Raw genomic sequence first — 7,178 nt, 5'->3', positions numbered from 1 at the left:
GCTAGGGGGCTGGACACTGCGGGGTGTTTTTTCACCTTAATGCATAAAAGTGGGGAAAAAAAAAAAAAACACGAAGGTTTACAACCCCTTTAATGTTCCACCACCGCCACATGGCAATATTATTACACCCTCCTATCATTTTCAGCCAAGGAAGTTGCCATCTTGGTCTCTGTTTGATATTCAACTGCCATGATGCTGTACATGTAATCTGCTATGACACCAGCCATGTTTCAATCGTCGGCTACTTTCATTGGCCGGGCAGGGATGACATCACTCCTGTACATGAGTTCAGTCAACTTTGGCATTGCTGAATTTGTACAGTGAACTGCATGTGCGCGGCTCATTGTACAGGGCGGACAGGCAGGCAAGTAACTTTAATGCAGAAGAGACAAAGCATGTCTCTTCTGCATTCAAATTCGTCTCTGTTCTCCAGTTTTTATTTTTGACCTTAATTTCTACTTTAAACCCATGGGTTTAGTTCCACTTTAATATAGATCTAATACATTACACAGTGCTGTACAGAGAGCACTAATCCAGTCAAGTAAATCTATGCACCAGAGGAGCTTACACGTCTGTGTTCCTCCAGTCACACTGTTATTACTATACATTTTTAAAGCTCCAACACAATGCTCTTGTGTCCAGTTTACCAGGATCTACCCAGACTCAGCCAAAATGGCCGCCCTCTGCTGCATTAATGAATATTCAATTCAACCCTGTCCACACTGCAGAAGGATAGTACATGAGCAACAAAGGAAGAAGTTTCAGCTATAGTCCAGGTTACATACATTTACAGTATATAGCTCTGATATATTGCACTGTGCTGTACTATCAAGATTGTACTAATTACTTTAGTCTCTGCATCAGGGGAGCTTACACCCTAATGCCCACTACTATTATACATTTACCTAACTCTGATATATTCCAAAGTGTTGTACTGAGGACATTGAAACATTCACATCAGTCTCTGCACCAGAGGAGCTTACACTCCTCGCCACAGTTAGATACACAACTGTTATTTTTTTGTCTAGTTCAGACATATTTTATAGGGCTTTACAGTAAATGGAGGAGAGGAGTTTCCACTCGAATTTGTTGAATCCCCTTTTCTCTCTTTCTCTTGGGTTAATGTATGAGAAAGCAAGATAACATACCAATATAATTTTGTCTAAAGCCCTGTACACAAGGTCGGGAATCTCGTCAGGAAAAAAACATTGGTTTTCCTGATGAGATTCCTTGCAAGCTTTCCTTGTTCGCCGATTGTACACACGGGCCATTTAAAAGAACCGGTGTTCTTTTGAATGGCAAGAACGCGGTGACGTCATCGACTACGACGAGAATGCGCTTGTGTTTGGGGAATGTGTTTGATGGGGGACAGCTTGTCTCACTGCTCATCAAGACATCTACTATCTATGGCCAGGGTAAAGGATCAGAGGCGGCCTACAGTCACCTTCCTACTACCGTACACAGGAAGTCAGTCGTCTGTAGAAATGTTTCCATTTGATCCAGAACTAGCAAACACAATTCTGCTCAGTCAGTCTTGTGATCCAGACAACCCTAACAGAAAGGAAAGCATGGTACTGGATGTGACTGGTATTCAGGGCTGGTGCAAGGATTTTTGACATCCTAGGCAAAACCTAATTTTGCCACCCCCCATTGGCTCCACCCCTGACTCCACCCCCATTTATACCCCACCTTTTAAATGAAGCGTCCATAAAATGTAGCCTACCAGTGCCCATCAAATGCAGCCTCACCTGTGCCCATCAAATGTAGCCTCACCAGCGCCCATCAAATGCAGCCTACCAGCGCCCATCAAATGCAGCCTATCCATCAATTAATGATTGCTTGCTTCCATTTATTCAGGAGGCGGGACACCTAATTTACTAAAGGAAAATCCACTTTGCACTGCAAGTGCACTTGAAAGTGCAGTCACTGTAGATCCGAGGGGGACATGCAAGGAAAAATAAAAAACAGCATTTTAGCTTGAAAATGATTGGATGATAAAATCAGCGGAGCTTCCCCTCAATTCAGATCTTCCCCTCAGATTTAAAGCAACTTCACTTCCAAGTGCTCTTGTAGTGCAAAGTGGATTTGCCTTTTGTATATAACCTCCATGTTCGAACGGAGAGGCAGCTGCCTCCTGATGCTGAGACCTAGTTGCTTGCTGCAGAGAGAAGAGTGTAGGAACACCAGTGGCCAGGCGCCCTAGGCAGCAGGGTGCCTTAGGCGGCTGCCTAGTTTGCCTAGTGGTAACACTGGCCCTGCTGGCACTCGACTAGTGCATTAGAAGCACAGATTGATCCAAAGCCCTACAGACACAGTCCACTGCTCTACCAGCACCACCCTCTGCCCTTAAGATAAAGTCCACTGTTGTACTGACTGACACATCCACTGTCCCATTGACAGTGATATATATATATATATATATATATATATATATATATATATATATATATATATATATATTATACACACCACAAACACACAAGCATGTGTGTTTGAGCTCTGGGGTGCACACCCTAATGCAAAAGGCTGTACACACCTATGGTTTGGCATCTACAGCCATCTTGCTTGGCTAATTTGGGATGATGTCACTCCCGTGCATACAATACTGCGATTGTACACTGGGCTGTGCATGCACACCTCAGTGTACACACTAAAGAAAATTACTAACAGAAAGGTAGGTATACTGTATATTATTATATGTAATAAAAAAAAACTTCCTGATTGCAATTGTTTATTTATTAGCTACAGTTCTGCTTTAAGTCCATTGCACTACTACTCGATTTCCCTATTAGCAAAGTTGTGATTACGTGGCAGTCTTGACACCCTGTAGTCGTACGTTGCCAGGGTCAGTATTGATGGGTGTACTGATTGAGTGCTGGGAGATCCAGTTCCCATGGTAACAGCAGTTGCCAAGCATAGGCATGCCTCACCTTGGTTTGCTGCAACACAGCAGTTACAGTCATCCCCCCTCCCCCTTGGCATGTGCCCTAGATGTCTGTGTCACAGTCACCACACAGCCGCCTGGTCTGATGACTTACAGCCAGATCAATAACATACATTGTACTGCATGGTCCCTTCAGCTCTGAAGATCTACACGGCTCTCCGCCATAGGCAATGCACAGCAGGGATTGGCAGTGTGCTACAGTATATGCAGAAATGCATGCCCAGGACTTCATGTCAGCTGATTTCTATATTGCATTATTATTTGTCATATTTCAGCAGCATATCAACTTCAGTAGTGAAATGTTAAAGCAGACCTAGCATAAGAAATGTTTTTCATGTCATGTGCATGCATGCTACCTGATATATAAATGTTAAACTTTGAGGAATGTATTACCTCTCACAGAGATCAGTCTGACAATGGGCCAGATCCACGTAGCGGATCGTAATTTTAGGCAGGCGTAGCGTATCGTAGTAACGCTACGCCGCCGCAACTTTGAGAGGTAAGTGCTGTATTCACAAAGCACTTGCCTCTAAAGTTGCGGCGGCGTAGTGTAATTTGCCGGCGTAAGGGCGCACAATTCAAATGGATGAGATGGGGGCGTGTTTTATGTTAATACGTCTTGACCCGACGTAAATGACGTTTTTTTTTCTGAACGGTGCATGGCCGTCCGTGGGGGTATCCCAGTGCGCATGCTCCAAATTAACCCGCAACAAGCCAATGCTTTCGACGTGAACGTAATTCTACGCAAAGCCCTATTCGCAAACGACTTATGCAAACGACGTAAAATTTTCTAAATTCGACACGGTAACGACGTCCATACTTAAAGCGGGGGTTCGGCGGGATATCGTTTTTTTTTTGTGCAGTAATCCTCAGGGCTTACCTGTACTCCCGCACTACCAGGGTGTCCCACTTCTAGAGCCGGCGTAAGCACTAAAATTCTAAAAAGATTTTATATTCTCAGGCGATGGACGTTTCCATCTTACCTGTGGGCACTTTGAAGCCGACAGGGTCTTCTTCCGGGATACGGTGAATGCTGGCCTCCCAGCATTCACCGCTCTATCCCGCGCATGTGTAGTGTTGACGGCGAGCGTCGCCGTCAACACTACACTGATGCCATAACAACGGCCGGCGTCACAAGCTCACGCCCTGTTGTCAAGCGCGTCTCCGGAGGAGTGTAAGAAACTGATTGACAGGACGGGGAGAATGGACTTGCACGCCCATTCCCCGCGGGGGATTTTGAGTGACAGGACACAGACGGCTGCTGAAAAGAGGTAAGGAGGACTTTAAAAAAAAAAAAAAAAAAATGGTGTGGTTACTGTCAGTGCCTACTAATTGCATAGACCTAATGTGTAAAATCAGGGTGAACCACCGCTTTAACATCGGATACGCCTCATATAACAGGGGTAACTTTACGCCGGAAAAAGCCTTACGGAAACTACGTAAAAAATGCGCTGGCCGGACGTACGTTTGTGGATTGGCGTATCTAGCTAATTTGCATACTCAACGCGGAAATTGACGGAAGCGCCACCTAGCGGCCAGCGTAAATATGAACCTTAGATCCGACGGCGTACTAAGACGTACGTCAGTCAGATCTAGCCCCGCTTCAGGCGTATCTTGCTTTGTGGATACAAAACAAAGATACGCCGGAGCAAACTAGAAGTTACGCGGCGTATCAATAGATACGCCGTCGTAACTTCTTCATGGATCTGGCCCAATGTATTCAGTGCTTTTCTCTCCAGAAGGACAGAACCATCTTTGTTCAGGCATCATTCGTGGTCAGCATCTACTTCCTGTCACTGAAACTCAAGGACAGCTTTCCAATGATAAAATGCAGTTTGTATATTTTTTGTGTGGAATTGTATACTTACAGTGCCATGAAAAATTATTCATACCCCTTAAAATTGTCCACATTATGTCATGTTACAACCAAAAATGTAAATGTATTTTATGTGATAGACCAACACAAAGTGGCACATAATTGTGAAGTGGAAGGAAAATGATAAATGGTTTTCAAATTGTTTTATGTGAAAAGTGTGGTGTGCATTTGAGTCAATACTTTGTAAAACCCCCTTTAACTGCAATTACAGCTGCAAGTCTTTTTGGCATGTCTCTACCAGCTTTGCACATCTAGAGAGTGACATTTTTTCCCATTCTTCTTTGTAAAATTGCTCAAGCTCTGTCAGATTGGATGAAGAGCGTTTGTGAACAGTAATTTTCAAGTCTTGCCACAGATTCTCAATTGGATTTAGGTGTGGACTTTGACTGGGCCATTCTAACACATGAATATGCTTTGATATAAACCATTCCATTGTAGCTATGGCTGTATGTTTAGGGTCATTGTTCTGCTCGAAGGTGAACCTCCGCCCCAGTCTCAAGTCTTTTGCAGACTCTAATGCCGCGTACACACGACCGTTTTTCGGGTTGTAAAAAATTAATTTTTTTTTAAAATGTCATTTAAAACGATCGTGTGTGGGCTCCAGAGCATTTTTCACGATGAAAAAAATGGCCATTAAAAATTTCGAACATGCTCTAATTTATCACTATGTTTTTAACGTTGTCGTTTTTAACGTTGTAAAAAATGGTCGTGTGTGGGCTTTACCGACGTGAAAAAAACGTGCATGCTCAGAAGCAAGTTATGAGACGGGAGCGCTCGTTCTGGTAAAACTAGCGTTCGTAATGGAGTAAGCACATTCATCACGCTGTAACAGATTGAAAAGCGCGAATCGTCTTTTACTAACACGAAATCAGCAAAAGCAGCCCAAAGGGTGGCGTCATCCGAATGGAACTTCCTCTTTATAGTGCTGTCGTACGTGTTGTACGTCACCGCGCTTTGCTAGAGCTTTTTTTTTTCACGATCGTGTATAGGCAAGGCCGTTTTAACGATTGGGTTGAAAAAACTTTGTTTTTTTCTAGATCATTAAAAATTTCATTTTTTTTGTGTATGAGACTTCTAAGATTGCCCTGTATTTGGCTCCATCTATCTTCCCATCAACTCTGACCAGCTTCCCTGTCCCTAATGAAGAAAAGCATCCCCACAACATGATGCTGCCACCACCACGTTTCACAGTGGGGATGGTGTGTTCAGGGTGATGTGTAGTGTAAAGCTGGCCATACACCTATAGATTATCTGCAGATTTTCTATGGTTAGATGGAAAAGGTGCAACAGATTTCTCCATGTACGCTTAACTGTGTGGATAGAAGAATATCCCACTTTTTCCATCTGCCCATAGAAAATCGAAAGATAATCTATAGGTGTATGGCCAGTCTTAGTTTTCCGCCACACATAGCATTTTGCTGTTAAAAGGTAAAATTTTGGTCGCAGGGTTAGTTAGGAGTCGGGCCTGTGTGAGATCAGTAAGCAGAGCGGAGACAGTTTCAATGTAATGCTGTTACAGCGTGTTTTACCGCTCAGTGATCCTGCGGCTCTCCTCTAACTCCAGTCACTCTTCCACCGGGAAAACGGCTCCTGATCAACCCCGCCAGCGGTGCTCGTACCCCTACTCCCAGCTAATCGCCAGCCCTCATTTTCTGCAAAATGCCCCATAATGACACGAAAAAGGTGTTTGGAATCTTTGCAAATTTATTAAAAATAAAAAGAATCACAGAAGTATTCACAGCCTTTGCTGAAGCACCTTTGGCACCAATTACAACCTCAAGTAGTTTTGAGTATGATGCTACAAGCTTGGCACGCCTATTTTTGGCCAGTTTCTCCCATTCTTCTCTGCAGGACCTCTCAAGCTCCATCAGGTGGGATGAGGAGCATCGGTGCACAGCCATTTTTATGATCTATTTGGAGAGATGTTCAATCTGGTTAAAGTCTGGGCTCTGGCTAGGCCACTCGGACATTCACAGAGTTGTCCACATTTTTGTTATCTTGGCTGTGTGCTTAGGGTCGTTGTCTTGTTGGAAGATGACATTTTGCCCCAGTCTGAGGTCCAGAGCGCTCTGGATCAGGTTTTCATCAAGGATGTCTCTGTACATTGCTGTCTAATCTAGGTTGAAGTTCTTGGTTTGAGGCTGACCATACACTGAGCACATTTTGGACAGTTACTGATGAAGTGTCTGAAATTCACTCAGTGTATGGATCTGTTGGCCGCCTCGAAATCCCTTGATTGAAATTGAAAGGATCTGATGGCAAATGATTGGCTGAACAGCACCTGGAGCCAATCAAGTGCAAGCAGTGTTCAGGGATTGTATCAGTTGGCACAGCCAATGACCAAACTACAATAAGGTG

This window comes from Rana temporaria, chromosome 9 (assembly GCF_905171775.1).
Source record: "Rana temporaria chromosome 9, aRanTem1.1, whole genome shotgun sequence".
NCBI lineage: Eukaryota > Metazoa > Chordata > Amphibia > Anura > Ranidae > Rana > Rana temporaria.
The sequence above is the reverse complement of the archived record's forward strand: the minus strand, read 5'-3'. Positions refer to the sequence as shown.